The following is a 15,099-nucleotide window of genomic DNA, read 5'->3' as shown; positions in this document are numbered from 1 at the left end:
ACAGAAACAAATGGGCAACCTGTTCGATTTCTTTCGTCGTTAGCCTTTTTTTTAACTTGCTTTGTTTTCTGTTTATTTCCTTCTCTTTTTTCCATTTTTTTTTCATAGGCTACCTGCATAGACTGAGGCGCACAAGTGCGTGGCGATAAAGCATACACGCAACACTAGAAGGCAAGCCCCAAAATTAAGCGTGTGCCTCGTATAGATAGATCCCGCAGATGATCAAGAGAGTTTGACAACCACGTTTATCCACATTTTCACGTTAGGTTATAATTTGGCAGAAGGCTACTTTAAATAATGATGTGCATGAGGTGAAGATGGATGGGGAAAGATAAACATATATGTGATCATACTTGAATCAAGACGCTCAAGCACAAATCCTGAGAAAAAAATGTGTCAACCAATCGGTCAACAGGCGCCAGCAGGGTTTCTCAAGCTTTTGCGGTCGCAGTCTTAGAGAATATCGATGATCTCGCCAATTAGTCTTTTTCGTGGTTCGCGATAAGCAGAACAGATAAAATTGCTCCAGATTGCAATCATTTGCTGTCGCCAAAGAGACACTTAAGGAAAATATTAAGTCGAGCTAGATTGAAAGATTAGGCTTCTGTAATAACGAATTCGTTACTCGTGACGAAAACATGCAGAGTTTCCTTAAGCGAGAAAAAGACGAAAATGGTAAAGTGGAGTGCCGCCACCTGTTGTGTACTGTAGTGCCTCTCATAAGTGACGTCATCTGGCTGATTCACAGAGAGATGCTGCGATGTCCCGCAACTGAGAGCCGCATGACCTTTTCAGTTCACAACCACTGAGGCAGTGTACTGAACCCAAGCGAAGCCGCAAAGCGACTCACGCAAGCAGAACAACCGTAGTCTTTAAGCAGAGCTAAAGACTTTCTAAAAGAGATAAAAGTGGCCTAGAGGGAGGTCATGCGCAGACTACGTCAACTCGTGCGTTTTGGCGCGGGTAGTTCAAATTGAGGAGCAGCAGTGGGACCTTCGGGTTGAGGTTTTCTGAGCAACAACGTGATAGATTTACACACAGAAAACGATGATAGGTTTCTAGAAGAATATTCTATCGATCTATAGCTCGACTTGATATTTTCCTTTAGAGTCCCTTTAATGAAGCTCGCTGCGCATGTCAGAGGACGAAGAGATATATAGACCGACAATGGAAGTGAGAAGTGCCGAATAATTTGCAAATATATGTTCAGTAATCATATATACGGTAAAGATGGTGATTATTCTGACCAAGCGATCTGTTTTGCGAACGAAGGAAAATATCACGACGGTGGTGATTATCTTCCTGCCCACAATGAGAAAAATCAGTGATGATGGAGACGCAAATTTTGAGGCAACAACGACATAAGCCCTTGAAGAGTGAAAGCGATGCGAGGAGGTTATTGCACCGCACGTGCAGCACGTAGAGGTCACGTGTGCAATGCGCTTGCACTTTGAGCCGTATACCATGTACCAAGCTCCACACAATCAAATCAGGACAGCGTTCGTGCTCAGGGTCTACTTGCGTGGCCTTGCTGGCCCTATAAGGGCTTCTAGTAAACAGACTACGCCGGTTTGGCACGCCTCAGCATGTCTGAGAAGTACCACGCTGCAGTCAAAAACTTTATTAGACCGCTTTACACAAACTTGGCTCTTCAATTCCTCTTCTGCAGATAACGTCTCAGAATGCGCGATCTCTTTGATCCCCAAAACGCACAAAGGTGTCATAGATAACGGCTGTCGGAGCATGCTTTATGATCAGCTTAACAATAACAGCAATTTGCTTGCACGAACTCGGCTCGACCGGGTCGAGTCAGAAGTCGGGTTGACCAGCCCGATCAGACCGCTTTCAGATGCATATTGCCAAGCGGATTTGGCGATTCAGCCAACCCACTGCAAGTGGGTTGACCATAACTACTCGCCTCGACGGTTGCTCGGCGGGACCCGCTAGCGTTTACATGAACCCGATGGCCGGTTTTCGACACAAGCCGCCTCGGCACGACTTTATCAGGTTCGTGTAAACATAATGTGGCACCGAAGTGGACACTACGGGGATTGCTCTGGCGCCCGACACTGACCAGATGATGAGGGACGTGCGTGTGATCGCACGGTCGTGTTGTTGATTGGCTGATGCTATAGCTGTAGCTTCCACTCCAGTGCCACATTATCGTGGCGACAATACGGAAAAGGAGTCACCTATGCTTCTTGAGAGTAACTTGTATTCACCGGTGCAGCGCAGAGGGTGTCCCATAAGATAAGGGCTGCGATCGTTGCTTCGTTGAAGAACCTATAAAATTATATTGTAACTTTAAGGCTTACTTCTACCGGCGCGCAGCTCGCTTTCATGAGCATAACTTTTCGCTACGTTCAAGCTCTCTTGTATTAGCCTTCGGTCACCTCTTTTCCTCTTCGACGTTGTACTGAAAATTAAAACACACAAACATGCAGGCGAATTCGTCGTCAAGAACTACGCATTCCCATTAAAGTTTTGCATAAGGCGGGAAGTTAGGCGATCGGAAGTAAGGTGAGGTTTGTATCGAAGTCGCTGGCATGAGGACGGGACCGTGTGTAAAAAAAAAAAGAAAGAACGCGGCCGCAGAAAGGAAGACGTACAACAAGGATGTGGCGAAAGTCTGCTACGCTGGAAGTCTCATACACTACGTCCGGAGCAAAGTGCGCTCTGGTCGTTGTCCTATATACGTGTTCCTCTCCTCGTCTTTACTGCCGGCTCTGTCTATACAGTCTCAAAATGAGCCTGCTACCCAATGCCGAAGTTTTATCCCAGGCGTGGGCTTGCAGGCACCGTGGGTACAGCGCTCTCTCCAGGGGCGCGTCCTCAACCTTTGTGCAACGGCGCGCCCTTGCCGCCCGGCGGAAAGTGAAGGCTCCCCCCGCTCGGAGTGTCGGCCCGCGACGGCAGCGGAGCAACCTCCCTGTCGACGGAACGCAGCAGTCGCAGCGTGGCCAGACACAGCGCAGCCACGAGCAGCGCCAGCACGACGATGGTCAGGCACGCCTGGCACGTGCTCGGCTCGCTCGGAGGCACGGAGTGCGGTCTGCTCCGCGGTGGGTCCGGCGGGGCGGTTGTCATGGCGCCTGCGGCATTGAGTCACAGCGACGCACATTCGCCACAGCTACGCTCGTCGTATGTGCCACGACAGTGAGATCTCGTTTCAGTGCGTGTGAACCGTTAGTGTAGTTGACGTGGCGCAATTGACCACTGTATATACATATACGCCGTGGTCGAAGGAAAAAAAGTCTATAGTCACAAGCACGTAAAACCAAGTCTAGTCATAAAAATGCAAAGAAAAGGATCATGGAAATTTCTATCAGCCGAGCGCACTGAGAGGATATGGGAGAGAGTAGAGCGGATACCGGTAAACGAATGTCGATCGTGATAAGGACATCACTATATAAGAGCCATATACCGCAAACCACTCAATGCTTTGAAAATATCCGGCAACCCTGGGGGGCCTACTTCCGCAGAGTCACATATATTACGCGCATATAAGCCCAAAAGGGAAGGAGTGACAGCCTCAGAAGAGGTTGGCTTGCCGGAGGCTAGCTGCCTGACGTCATGCTCCCGCCTATCTCTAAGGTTTTTGCATCGGTCTGGAATATCTGGGATATGGGTATCTTGTAACCACTTCCAGAAAAAGAAATGGCCACTTCGCGCCTCCAGAGTGTCGTAGCGAGTCGTAAAATGTATCAAAATGAAGATCCCAACGAGACAAGAAGCGAGAATTAGTATGGTTAAAATTTGCAGTACAGGCGTAATTAGCGCCTGTTTGGATCGCACCGCTGGTACGATCTGTTGGGAACTCGGCGCTGACGCCCGTGGTTGTACCTGGGTCGCAAGCCCCAAGGGTAGCGTTGGCCTGGCGGCCTGGGGTACAACTGGAAGCATCCGAAGGTCCCGGCAAAGCATGAGTCGACTGGTAACAACAAAACAACTTGTTTATTTTAACATCGCAAAGAGTTGGCGGTCAGGTTGACCGAAGTAGAGAGACGGGAGAGCACTTTACTCAACAGAAGAAATCGGAGCCCTCCTTTTGGCGTCCGGGGGCAGCTGTTTTTATACTCTCGCAGTTGAGGGCAAGAAGGAACCCCTCAATAGACGAGCACGTGAATGTACAATGGGCTAATGGTGACGCACACTGTCGTAGCGCTGCCGGTCGGGCACAATGACTGGAATGAGAGGGTGATCCCTGCTGTCGCATCGCCTGGTTCGGGCACAATGACTGGAATGAGAGGGTGATCCCTTGCTTTCGCATCGCCTGGTTCAGGCACAATGACTGGAAGGGGAGGATGACCCCTGCTGTCGCATCGCCTGGTTCAGGCACAATGACTGTAAGGGGAGGATGACCCCTGCTGTCGCATCGCCTGGTTCAGGCACAATGGCACATACACTCACACACGCACATGAAGACACGTGGCATCGGAACATGCCTGGAAACGCCTGGCGGGGAGCGTTGCGGCGACGCCGCACGGGCCAAAATGTCTGCCGCCCCGCCGCAGTCGCGCCGGCAAAACCGCGTGTCGCAGGCGAAACGCAACAGACCGCCCCGCCGGGGGAAGGAGATCCCGATGGACAGGGGACTGCATCCGCTGTCCGGAGGGATGTCGCTCGATGATGCTCATAACCGAAGTCGGGCGTCCCTCGACGTTTCTTGAGCGCAGCGCACAGAGAAGGCCTCGTTCTCTCGTTCAGGTTCGCACGGGACACTGCAAAGTGACTTCGGGAGAGTTCACATTTTTGCTCTCGTTCCCGGCAAGCGTTAGAACTACGCTGAAACTCAACCGCTCAGTCAGCAAGCACGGCACAACCCTCACTAAGCCCTGCCAGGCTCTTTCCCCTTTTTATACCACTGCCTAGTTCCTTACAGTAGTCTAGCATCACTCAGAACGCGTCCATAAATTGAAAAATTGCACTAGAAAGCATATCATCACTTTGAAACACTAAACAAAAGCAATATGTTAAAAAAAATCCTGCCTCAGGAAGAAAAACATCAGTAACAAACAATTTTGAGGCTGATTCCTACGTTAGGGGCTTCGACTTAAGCCATCGGCGTTACCGTTGAGACTCCCCTTTTTGTAACGCACCTCAAAGGAATATTGTTGTAAAGCGAGGCTCCAGCGCAGGAGGCGGCCATTTTTGGGAGAGATGGTCTGCAGCCATTGGAGAGGGCAGTGATCCGTCTCAATGATAAACCTCGAGCCGGCTAGATAGCATGACAATTTCTGAACGGCCCACACGACACATGCACACTCTTTCTCGGTGGCGCTATACGCCTGCTCACGACTGGTCAGCTTACGACTAGCATACAGGACGGGGTGTTCTACTTCTCCCTTTTCCCGTTGGCACAGTACAACGCCCATGCCTCGCTCACTAGCATCGCACTGAACAATGAACCCTTTTGTATAGTCTGGCGATCGTAGCACAGGCTGGCTTGTTAGGGCACTCTTTAGGGCGCTAAACGCTCTTTCCTTTGTCTCGTCCCAGACGACTGTTTGGGGCTCTGACTTTCTTAGAGCATCCGTCAGGGGAGCCGCGATATCAGAGTACCTGGGGATGTACCTCTGATAGTAGCCGGCGACACCTAAGAACGACCGAATATCGGTCTTCGTGCGCGGTTGCGGAAAGTCTCGCACAGCGGCCACTTTTATTTCAGAGGGGCGGCGACGACCCTGACCAATCACGTGACCGAGGTAGACAACCTCGGCCTGTGCTAACTGGCACTTAGGAGCCTTTACTGTCACGCCCGCTTCGCGCAGGCGGGTTAGCACTGCCCGCAAGTGTGCCATATGCTCAGACCAGGATGCGGAGAATATCGCTACGTCGTCTAGATACGGTAAAGCGAATTCTTGCTGTCCCCGCAACACTTTATCCATGAGGCTTGAAAAACAGTATGGCGCGTTCTTCAAACCAAAACTCAACACTTTAGGACGGAATGTTCCCATTGGTGAAATGAACGCCGCATACCTACTAGCCTCTTCTGTAAGTGGAACCTGCCAATAACCCCTGACAAGATCTAGGGTGGAAATAAACTGAGCGCTACTAACTTTCTCAAGGCGCTCCTCGATGTTAGGGATCGGATAAATTTGATCCTTAGTAATGGAATTAAGCCTGCGGTAGTCGACGCAAGGACGAGGTTCCTTGCCCGGTACCTCAACTAAAATCAAAGGGGAGGTATAATCACTCTCACCTGCCTCAATAACACCGAGCTGTAGCATTTTCTTTACCTCAGCCTCCATAATATCGCTCTGGCGGGGTGACACCCGATACGCCTTGGATCGTACTGGCTCTGGGGAGGTAAGTTCTATGTTATGAGTAAGTACAGAAGTCCTACCAGGCCTCTCAGAGAACAGACCTTGAAACTCTTGTAAGAGCTGGTGTAGTTCGGTTTTCTGCTCGGGCGACAGCGGTGCTTTACTGATAAGGTCACTAATGACTTGACCGGTGTCTTCCCTGTTCGTCACTGAGCCTAGTCCCGGAAGCTCGACCGGAAGCTCTTCAGGAACGTTTACCATCATGCACACCACTGCTTCCCTTTGTCTATAAGGTTTGAGCAGATTACAGTGGTAAACTTGCTGTGCTTTCCGCTTTCCTGGCAGACTTACCACGTAGTTAACGTCCGACAGTTTCTGAACAATTCGTGCTGGGCCCTCCCACTGCACGTCTAGTTTGTTGTTTAGCGATGTGCGCAATATCATGACCTCATCGCCCACCTCAAAACGACGGGCCCTGGCTGTCCGATCATAATAAACCTTGGCCCTCTGCTGGGCCTTTGTCATTGCTTCACCTGACAACTCCTGTGCCCTTCTTAAGCGTTCGAGGAGCTTAAGTACGTACTCCACCACGACTGGGTCGTCGCCCCTACCTTCCCGTGATTCTCGAAGCATGCGAAGCGGAGACCGAAGCGAGCGACCGTACACCAGTTCAGCTGGCGAAAACCCCGTAGCCGCATGCGGCGCGGTCCTTAAAGCAAACATCACCCCAGGCAGACACAGCTCCCAGTCAGTTCGATGTTCAAAACACAACGCTCTCAACACGCGCTTCATGACGGAGTGGAGCTTCTCAACGGAATTCGACTGTGGGTGGTACACTGAGCTGTGTAGCAGCTTTACCCCACACCTTTCGAGAAAAGTTGTCGTCAAAGCGCTAGTAAACACTGTGCCCTGATCTGACTGGATTTCCGCAGGAAAACCAACCCGCGCAAATATGGACAGTAGTGCATTGACTATCTCAACTGAGCTGAGTTCTTTAAGCGGCACTGCTTCAGGGAACTTTGTCGCTGGGCAGATCACAGTCAAAATGTGTCTGTACCCCGTGGCTGTTACCGGCAGAGGTCCCACTGTATCAATAACGAGCCGTCTAAAAGGCTCCGTAATGATAGGTACCAATTTCAACGGCGCCCTCGATTTGTCCCCTGGTTTGCCCACCCGCTGACAAGTGTCACATGTCCTCACGAAATGGTCTGCGTCCCGAAAACACCCTGGCCAATAGTACTCTTGCAAGAGACGGTCCTTAGTTTTCTTAACTCCTAGGTGTCCGGACCACGAACCCCCATGCGACAAGCGCAACAGATCCTGACGATAGCATTGAGGCACGATCAGCTGATCGAACTCCACTCCTCGGCGGTCTAGATACTTCCGGTACAGGACTCCACCTCTTTCCACAAAACGCGCAGTTTTCCTGGCGATACCTTCTTTGACATTGCAGCGTATGTTTTCTAGGCTACCATCCTTCTTTTGCTCGGCTATCAAAGCCGACCGGCTGACTTTTAGCAACCTATATATCAAGTCCGTCTGACGTAGGCGCGATGAGCAAATCAGTAGATAGCTCTTCTAACTTTCCCGTGTCGGGCGTTTCCTCTCCAGTATCTGGCGCCTTCAACGTTACAGACTCAAGTTTATTCAGTTCGGGCGTGCTCTGAATATCAGCTTGCTGCGCCTCTGACCCTTTTTCGTTGTTTGATAACGTCGGCCCCGCAACTACCGCCTTTGCAGCGAGCTCCCGAACCTTCGATCTGGTTAAGGCCTGAACACTAGCTTCACCAAACAAAAGCCCCTTCTCGCGCAGGAGGTGATCGGACCTGTTTGAAAATAGGTACGGGTACTGGGGTGGCAGCATAGATGACACTGCCGCCTCCGTCTCAAGCGCTCCGAAAGGTCCTTCAATAAGCACCTTTGCTACCGGCAGACACACGCTATGAGCTTCCACGGCTTGCTTGATCCATGCGCACTCGCCCGTGAACATATCGGGTTCTACGTAGGACGGGTGAACTACATCCATCGTAGCTGCGGAATCGCGAAGCACTCGGCACTCTTTCCCGTTCACGAGGAGGTCTCGCATGTAAGGCTCGAGAAGCTTCATGTTCTCGTCAGTGCTGCCTATTGAAAAAAACACAACTTTTGGTGTTGTTTCCGGACACTGCGCCGAAAAGTGACCCGGCTTCTGGCACGTATAACAAACGCGCGCTTGCCTCATCTCGAACCGCTTTCTGCGTTCGGCTGCCGCCGTCTCTTTACGTTTGGTCGGACTGCTTTCACTCGCATCCGCACTACGCGTGTCCCCCTTTAATCTCATGGGCGTGAACTTCGGCCTCTCAAACTTCGAGCCAAATTCACCCTTTTGACCGTCCTTAGCTCCGCGAGCCCGACGCGTCACAAACTCCTCGGCTAGCTCAGCGGCTTTAGCCACCGTACAAACGTCTGGCCTATCCAAGACCCAGTATCGCACGTTCTCCGGTAACCGACTATAAAACTGTTCTAGCCCAAAACACTGCAGAACTTTATCGTGGTCACCAAACGCTTTTTCTTCTTTGAGCCACTCCTGCAGGTTTGACATAAGCCTATACGCAAACTCTGTATATGACTCACTTTTGCCTTTCTCATTTTCCCGAAACTTCCGACGGAACGCCTCCGCAGACAGCCGGTACTTTTTTAGAAGACTCGATTTCACTGTGTCGAAATCCTCTGCCTCCTCTCTATCCAAGCGAGCGACTACGTCGGCCGCCTCGCCGGGTAACAAAGTGAGCAAGCGCTGTGGCCACGTTTCCCGAGAGAACCCCTGCTTCTCGCACGTTCGCTCAAAGTTAACCAGGAACAAACCAATGTCCTCTCCAAGCTTAAACGGCCGCATCAGGTCAGTCATTTTGAACAATACGCGTTCTCCTGCACCGTGTGCCTGACTTCCATTACGAGCGCGTTCCATTTCTACCTCGAGACGCTTCATTTCCAAAGCGTGTTCGCGCTCTTCTTTTTCTTTCTGTTCTTTACGTTCACGCTCTTCTTTTTCTTTCTGTTCTTTAAGTTCGCGCTCTTCTTTTTCTTTTTGCTCTTTAAGTTCGCGCTCCTGTCTTTTTGCAGTCTCCCTCTCCTCAATGGTCTCAAGGCATTCCGACAGCTCGTCATCCTCAGCCTCTAACTCAAGAATAGCCTTTAGCAGTTCAGGTTTTCTTAGTTTGTCTGAGACATCCAGACCCAACTCTCTTGCAAGCTCCAACAATTTCGGTTTGCGCAACGACTTCAAATCCATGGCTGCTCTGAATGCTGCTTTCTCTACTGCTTACTATTGTCTTGCCGCAAACTAACCCGGCAGCAACGACAACCACAATTACCAGCTCTGTTTCTGACACTAACAAAAGCCTGGCAAAGCTCAGAAGAAGAAAGTCCCGCACTCACCAAACCTCGCAGGCAGGAATTCCGCGCAGTCGTTCCGCTGCAGGCAACCAGTCGTCACACAGGGCTCGTTGCACTGCTCCCGGATCGTTGTTGAGCTGTTCAGCATACAGTCAACTGCATCTCTTCGCTGCTGGCCTCCGTTGTCGCGATCTCACCGCTGGCAGACAGTTGTTTGAAGTCGGAGGCGATCTCACCGCTGCCAACCAGATGTTTGGATCGCACCGCTGGTACGATCTGTTGGGAACTCGGCGCTGACGCCCGTGGTTGTACCTGGGTCGCAAGCCCCAAGGGTAGCGTTGGCCTGGCGGCCTGGGGTACAACTGGAAGCATCCGAAGGTCCCGGCAAAGCATGAGTCGACTGGTAACAACAAAACAACTTGTTTATTTTAACATCGCAAAGAGTTGGCGGTCAGGTTGACCGAAGTAGAGAGACGGGAGAGCACTTTACTCAACAGAAGAAATCGGAGCCCTCCTTTTGGCGTCCGGGGGCAGCTGTTTTTATACTCTCGCAGTTGAGGGCAAGAAGGAACCCCTCAATAGACGAGCACGTGAATGTACAATGGGCTAATGGTGACGCACACTGTCGTAGCGCTGCCGGTCGGGCACAATGACTGGAATGAGAGGGTGATCCCTGCTGTCGCATCGCCTGGTTCGGGCACAATGACTGGAATGAGAGGGTGATCCCTTGCTTTCGCATCGCCTGGTTCAGGCACAATGACTGGAAGGGGAGGATGACCCCTGCTGTCGCATCGCCTGGTTCAGGCACAATGACTGTAAGGGGAGGATGACCCCTGCTGTCGCATCGCCTGGTTCAGGCACAATGGCACATACACTCACACACGCACATGAAGACACGTGGCATCGGAACATGCCTGGAAACGCCTGGCGGGGAGCGTTGCGGCGACGCCGCACGGGCCAAAATGTCTGCCGCCCCGCCGCAGTCGCGCCGGCAAAACCGCGTGTCGCAGGCGAAACGCAACACGCCATTACAGTAAAAAATTACATTGCACTATACTCCTGTACAGGGTGCACCACCGTACATATAGCCATGTTGAGGTAAAGCCACCGTATGGCACACTGTAAGAAATGGAGCGAGTTCGCTTGGAGTAAGCAGTGGTCGCGCTAGGCAATGTCGTCTGGAAGGCGGCTTTGCCGGTGCCCACAAGAAGCGAGAATTAGTCGCACAGTAGGTAACATTGGCGGTACGGGTGTAATTAGCGCCAACGTAGTCAAAAATCAGCCACATTGAACCATAGTGTACACTATAACCGGCCCACTTGCCCTCTTGGTCAAAAAAGAAAGGGTCAACCGAGTGTCGACGCTAAAGAAGACAAGATTGGCGTAATTGCACGGGAAATACGGTATGGATAAGATACAAAATGAGTGAATGATGAACATTATAGAGTATAGAGAACATTATAGACAGTATAGAGACATATAACCAACATTTAATCACCGAATCATTAGAACCGGCATCTGCGACGACCTTGCCTTCTTTAGCGTCGATGTTTGGTTGAACATTACTAAATTTATTTTTATTTTTTCCATCATATGCGCGTATCACTTTATATTCTTCCAGTTTCTTGCGGGCTTACTTTCTTGCCAAGCAAATTATGTCTCAGCACTGTTCCTTAAGCCGAATACAATTTCATGTGTTCGCGACTTCGGTAACTGTCCCCGGCGTGACATACGTATCAGTTGTATGTTTTGTTATGTGTGCGCATGCACGATTAAGCTTACATATATGCGTTGGTGTCAGAAGAATAAAGCGGTTGTTAGTCAGCGTCAGTACTTGTCTCGTCTCTGCGTTGTGGTTGTCCTGTGTGTTCGCGCTGATTTCGTCACCTTAAAAAAAAACGTAATTAAAGCCCGTTTCGGCCATGGAGGAAATAATTTAATATAGAGCGCGTTGGGGGTATCCAGCTGCTCATCGCAGTAGCAAGATATAGTTTAAAGGAACGGCAGCTTGGGCGAGTTGCTGGTTTTCCATATTACTTAAAAACAGCGCTACCGACACAGGACAAAGAAAGAGTGTGGGGACACACACAGTGCCGTGTGCGTTCCGGGCCGCTCTCTCTCTTTGTCCTGTGTCGGTATAGGACTGTTTTTAAGCATTAAGATACAGTGTCCCTGTAAACTGAGCCACAACCGGCCGTGTCCGCCTTCATTTTTCCTTTTTTTATCAGCTGCGACTTGATTCCGTGACTGTATACTGTAAGCGTAAGCGAGCATCGAATGTCGAGGCAGTCCTCCGCACAGAACCCAAACACACTATTCTGTTTCAAGCATGCACGAGTAACACAAGCCGCGCGCTGCTCCAAAGCGTTGGCAGTCACGTGGTACGTCTTTGATGCGCGCTTCTCGACAAGAAGTCCCGTGTAATTGGAACGGGCAGAGTTCGTACGCTCCCTGGATTCCTGGATGTCTATCTATCTATCTATCTATCTATCTATCTATCTATCTATCTATCTATCTATCTATCTATCTATCTATCTATCTATCTATCTATCTATCTATCTATCTATCTATCTATCTATCTATCTATCTATCTCTGACGTTTCATGTGGCAAGCTCTTGGGCACGCCGGCATGCTCAAGAACCATGTACATTCCTGCAGCTGTCGATGTGCACATGAAAAGAATGCGTTTTGCGACCTAATTTGTTTTCTTAAGCTGTCATGTTGCCGCATTCGAGGGTGTTAGGATTAAAGCAGATTGAGCTCTTCATACAGATCAAGCGCACTGCCACGCGGTGGCCATTTCAAAGCACTTGCGCTTTGTGACCCGGATGGAAACTTCTGTGCAATCGACCTCAACGACGATCTATAGACTGCCTGTGCGAGAGGTGCGCAGACAACGTGAATCTGATGTTTGGTGCTCATGTAAGCAAAATTTCTCGCGCCCTTTACGGCAGAACTAAAGGAATATTAAATAAAAACTGATATTACGCTCGTGGAAGTATAAATAAAATAAAATTACGACGTGCAACGTCCCGAGGCAACTCATGAGCTATGAGACAATGCTACTAGAAACAGCTTGTTCTAGCAACATTGCTATGTTCCAGACGTTGATCTATGAGATGCATTTAATGGTGCGTTCCGGCTTAATTCACAACCTGCCGCGCATATATATATATATATATATATATATATATATATATATATATATATATATATATATATATCAAGCATGGCCACAGGTCGGTGGCCGCTCGAAGCGTCCACTGCGATTCGAGTTGGAGCATCAGATTGAGTGAGAAGCACCGTGCTTGCGACGGCTTGTTTTGCGGCCGTGAAGGTGACCGTGGATCCCGAAGTCCATGTCGCAGACGGGCTGCTCGTATTACGAAGAAGGTCGATGCGTGGTTGTAAGAGCTCCGCCGCACAGTGAAGCAAGAAACGCCCGTATATATATGGAGAAACTGACGATCCCCAATAAATTTCGAAACTTGCGAAGTGTTGTCGGCTGCGGAAAATCCTTCACTGTTTGAATGCAAGGCGACAGGACGGATTCCCAACGAAGAGATGCGATGACCTAAGAACTCCAGCTCCGAAGCCCCGAACGCACGTTTCTCCACGGCATGCACGACTAGACCGCATATTGCTGCGGGCGTTGGAATAAAGTATGCAGGTGGCGCCCGTGGTCTGATGGAGTAGCATGCGCTCGCGACATGAATTTCATCCGCGCATAGGCGAGTACATTTGGGAGGCCGCGCGTCACCTCTGCAATGAACCGTTGGAAAGTTTGAGCCGCGTTGCGAGAATCGAGAAGGCAACCGCGCGTATTTAAAGAGGCCAAACGCGTACGTGATGGCCGCCTTGGGAATGTCTGCAGGGTCCACGGGTATTTGACGGTATGCTTTAAAAAGCTTCACACTAATATAGTGCAGCCAGCCAGGTTACACGTAAAATCCTGGATGTTGGGTAACGGGCGTGTAGATGTCGTGCAGTCTGAACGTTGATCGAGGTCGCGGTAGTTCCCGCATGGTCGCCGCAGTCTCCCGGGTCCTTCTTTCGTACTAGATGCAGTGTCGAGGTCCACAGGCTGCATGATGGACGTACTATTCCCAGCTGTAGCATGTGGTGAAATTCTCGCTTGGCTCTTTCCAATTGTTCACCAAAGAGGCAACGAGAACGGCCTGCGACGGGTGGGTCGTCGTGCAACGACGTGATGGGTCACAGGCTCATAGCAGGCGGCTGGGTAAGGTTGCAGGGCTTCGTGAGATCCGCGCGGAAAGCGGCGAGCAGGTTCTCAAAAGGAGAACTCGGGATGAGCGGGCGTGTGACGGTATAGGCGCGACGTCGCAGAGTGTATAGGCTTGAGTTGGAAAAGCGGGTCATGATGTCGATAAGGTGATGACGTCGCATATGAAGACGTCCAAGTCGTGACAGATATGCTTGAATCCATATATGGGACAGACAGCATCGGCTATTATGAACATATATCCACCGAAACGCGCGACGCAGGCACAGGTCAACAGTCGATGAACGGAGGCCGTATACGTGGATATTGTTGAAGAGTTAGCGTGAAACATGCCGGGCAAAAGGAGAGTCATAAAAAAAAAAAATTACGCGGATCCCACGCACTGTGGGAATCGATGTAAGCGAGGCTTTCCGTGCTGTTTTCTTTGACTGGCGATAATTAGCGGTGACGTTGCCGGCGAATGTTCAATTTCTTCAACGTTTAGTCAAATACCACCACTGCTGTAATTTGTCTGCGTTGTTCACAGGACACACATGGAGAGGTGTTTGCTTGAGAGCATTGTTGTGTGCCATATTTCATAACCTCTGAGAGGGTATGGCGTTTATTTTATTTTTTTCAGAAATAGCATAAACGTACCGTACCGTCCCTTGAAGTTGAATTTATCCTGTTTCCCCGCGATCGCCGTCGGGTCTGTGAAGTAGTAGCGTTTCCGTGCCCTCTCGCGTCACATTTTCCCCGTTTGCGCTACACGTACCTCACGTAATGTCTCGGGATATATAATCGTCCCAAGAATAATCGGGCAGCTTTCCTTCTGCGGTTCCATATGGTTTAAAGTACACGCGACGCTATAGAATCTCTCCGCGTAGCACACACGAAGTTCCGAGTCTCTTCTGTGTTGCCGCACCCGCGTCGAGATAACATGCTCCCCGGTGCTCGTCAAGTCGAGCTGTCGTGGTCTTGAGGGGAAAGAAAGTGGGTTCATGCATGAGGTTCATTTTTCTGTTGCTTTTCTCACTGTTCGTTTTTTTTTTTCGAAAGATTATTTGCTCACTGTGGTCGCGAAAAAAATCATTTCCAAAGATTTGATATCGATGTTGTTCCCGCCGCAGTTTTATCGATCAATAAACATAACCAGGACGTGACGTACTTGCAAGAGTGCGCCAAATGGTAGTCCCCCATTCCACAAAAACTTTTTCTTTAGAAATTACACACTG

This window comes from Dermacentor variabilis, chromosome 2 (assembly GCF_050947875.1).
Source record: "Dermacentor variabilis isolate Ectoservices chromosome 2, ASM5094787v1, whole genome shotgun sequence".
In the NCBI taxonomy this organism is placed as follows: domain Eukaryota; kingdom Metazoa; phylum Arthropoda; class Arachnida; order Ixodida; family Ixodidae; genus Dermacentor; species Dermacentor variabilis.
Note: the sequence above shows the minus strand (reverse complement) of the source record.